At 40.9% G+C, this 3,668-nt stretch overlaps 1 protein-coding gene across 2 annotated transcripts in view; it reads right to left on the reverse strand.

Moving 5' to 3' along the window:
- CD6 (CD6 molecule) overlaps positions 1-3,668 on the reverse strand; it is a 62,804-nt gene that overhangs the window by 57,980 nt on the left and 1,156 nt on the right. The gene's annotated exons all lie outside the window — the stretch shown is intronic.

The following is a 3,668-nucleotide window of genomic DNA, read 5'->3' on the forward strand; positions in this document are numbered from 1 at the left end:
CCTAAAGAATCCATCAGAAAGCTATTAGAAAGAATCAACAACTACAGCAAAGTTGCAGGTACAAAATCAACTTACAATCAGTTGCATTTCTATATTCTAATAACAAACTAACAGAAAGAGAACTCAAGAATACAATCCCATTTACAATCGCAACAAAAAAGAATAAAATATCTAGGAATAAATTTAACCAAGGAAGTGAAAGACTTATACAATGAAGACTATAAGACATTATTGAAAGAAATTGATGATGACATAAAGAAATGGAAAGATATTCCATGCACATGGATTGGAAGAATAAACACAGTTAAAATGTCCATATTACCTACAGCAATCTACAGATTCAGTGCAATCCCAATCAGACTCCCAATGACATTCTTCATGGAATTAGAACAAAGAATCCCAAAATTCATATGGGGCAACAAAAGACCTCAAAGAGCAAAAGCAATCCTGAGAAAAAAGAACGAAGTTGGAGGCATCACAATCCTTGACTTCAAAATATACTACAAAGCTATAGTAAGCAAAACAGCATGGTACTGGCACAAAAACAGACACACAGATCAATGCAACAGAATTGAAAGCCTAGAAATAAAACCTTACATCTAAGGACAGCTAATCTTTGACAAAGGAGCTAAGAACATACAACAGAGAAAGGAAAGTCTCTTCCATAAATGGTGTTGGGAAAACTAGACAGCCACATGCAAAAGAATGAAAGTACACCATTAATCTTACACCATACATGAAACTTAACTCAAAGTGGATCAAAGACGAATGTAAGACCTGAAACCATAAAAATCCTAGAAAAAAATATAAGCAGTACATTCTGTGACACCACTCTTAGCAGCTTCTTTTCAAATACTGTGTCTCCTCAGGCAAGGGAAACAAAAGAAAAAATGAACAAATGGGACTACATCAGACTAAAGAGCTTCTACAAGGCAAAGGAAACCAGGAACAAAAAGACAACCCACCAACTGGGAGAAAATATTTGCAAATCATATATCCAACAAGGGGTTAATCTCCAAAATATATAAAGAACTCATGCAACTCAACAAGAAAAAAACAAACAACCCCATCAAAAAATGGGCGGAGGATAATAAAAGACATTTTTCCAAAGAAGATATACAGATGGCCAACAGGCACATGAAAAGATGTTCAACATCACTAATTATTAGGAAAATGCAATCAAAACTACAATGAGATTTCATCCTACACCTGTTAGAATGGCTATAATTACCAAGGCAAAAAATAACCAATGTTGGAGAGGATGTGGAGAAAAGGGAACCCTCATACACTGCTGGTGGGAATGCAAACCAGTGCAGCCACTATGGAAAACAGTATGGAGATTTCTCAAAAATTAAAAATAGAAATACCACACAATCCAGCTAACCCACTACTGGGTATTTATCCAAAGAACTTGAAATCAACAATTCAGAGAGATTTACGCTCCCCTATGTCCATAGCAGCGTTATTCACGATAGCCGTGATGTAGAAGCAACGCAAGTGCCCATTGACTGATGAATGCATAAAGAAGATGTGGTATATATATACAACAGAACACTCCTTGGCAATAAAAAAGACAAAATCATCCCATTTGCAATAACACGGATGGACCTTGAGGGTATGACGTTAAGCAAAAAAGCCAGACAGTGCAAGACAAACACCATATGATTTCACTCATAGGTGGAAGATAAACAAATAAATGGATAAAGAGAACAGATTAGTGGTTACCAGAGGGGAAGGGGGTTGGGAGGTGGGCATAAGGGGTAAAGGGGCACATATATATGATGACTGATAATAATAATAACGTACACCAGAAATTTCACAGTTATAAACTATCATGACCTCAATAAAATAAAATAAATAAATAAATAAAATAAACATACTCTTACTATACAATCTAACAGTCACACTCCTTGTTATTTATCCAAAAGAGTTGAAAATTTATGTCCACACAAAAACCTGCATATAGATGTTTATCGCATAACTGCCAAAACCTGGAAGCATCGAAGATGTTCTTCAGTAGGTGAATGTATAAATAAACTGGTCCATCCAGACAACGGAATATTACTCAGTCCTTAAAAAGAAATGAGCTATCAAGTCATGAAAAGACATGGAGGAATTTTCAATGCATACTACTAAGTGAAAGAAGGCAATGTGAAAAGGCTACATACTGTATAATTCCAACTGCTTGACATTCTCGGGAAGGCAAAAATGGAGACAATGAAAAGATCAGTGGTTGCCGGGGGCTGGGAGTGGGGGTGGGGAGATAAATAGACAGAGTACAGAGGACTATTACGGCAGTGAAAATACTCTGTATGATATTATAATGACGGATATATGTTATTATACATTTGTCCAAACCCATAGAATGTACAACAGCAAGAGTGAACCCTAAGGTAAACTATGGACTTGGGTGACTATGATGTGTTAATGTAGGTTCGTCCTTGGTAACAAATGTACCATTTTGGTGAGGGATGTTGATAATGGGGTGGCTACGCATGTGTGCAGGCAGTGGGTATATGGGAAATCTCTGTACCTTCCTCTCGATTTTGTTGTAAACCTAGAACTGCGCTAAAAAAAAAATAGTCTTAAAAAAAGAAAAAGTTAGACAAGGTCCTTGACCCAGTAGAACTTCTATTCTACTGGGAAAGACAGTAAACAAACAATTGAATGAGTATTATGTGTTCCAAAGACATTAAAACAGGACAATGTGACAGAGAGAGGGTGCTGAGAATCCAGTAGGCATCTACCTAGATAGGAAGATTAGGGGAGGTCTCTATCATGGGGAGACATTTCAACTGAAACCTAAGTAAAGAGAAGAGGCCAGCCATGGGAAGATCTGAAGGAAGAGCAGTTCTGGCAGAGGAAACGGCAGAGACAAAGGCCCTGAGGCAGGAGGGAGCCCAGCACGGGAGGGGAACAGAAAGAAGGTTGGTGTGGCTGGACTTGAGTGGACTTGGGGCCACGGTGAGGTTGGAGGAGGGCAGGGGTCAGATCTTGCTGGGCTTTTAGGTCAGAGTGAGGGCTGGCTCTTAATCCAAGTGTCCTGCAGGGCTCTGAGGAACAGAGTGTTGAGGCCTGATCTTGAGTTTATCTGAGGTCCCTCGCAATCTCGACTCACTTGGGGGCCCTCTATGCTGCCACATGCTTCTTGAAGATGCCCCCACTTCCTTCCTCACTGTAGCATTTGCCCAATCTGAATTGCATTCTGAGAGCTTCCCCTGTTACTCAGGAGCCCAGGCGGTGGTTTACCCCTAGTTCAGTTACCCTGAACCAGTCAACCACTCCTCCACTCCCCCCACCCACCCCTGACCTGCCTTCCTCCCCGCTCCACTGGGCCTCAGTCTTTGCATCCATGAAGTGGGCGAGTGGAACCAAATAATGCAAGTGCCTTTCCAGTTCTATCATCCTAGCTTTGAACTGTGATTGGAAGAGGATGCAGCAAAAGTGGGATCGAGGTATAAATGAAAGTGAAAGATGGAAACTATTTCTCCAGGCTCAGGGAAAACAGTCCGAGGTTGGGACGGGCTTAGGAGGCGGGGGAGAAAGGGAGATTTTTAGAAAGCTGGGCGGGCAGGGACCCTGTGACCTAGGCTTTCATTTCTCCTAAACACCCCACAGCATCATGTGATGCGGCCCGGCCACAGAAGCCGTGAAAGGGGAAGCGAGGG

This window comes from Ceratotherium simum, chromosome 34 (genome assembly GCF_057802395.1).
Source record: "Ceratotherium simum simum isolate JZ-2026a chromosome 34, ASM5780239v1, whole genome shotgun sequence".
NCBI lineage: Eukaryota > Metazoa > Chordata > Mammalia > Perissodactyla > Rhinocerotidae > Ceratotherium > Ceratotherium simum.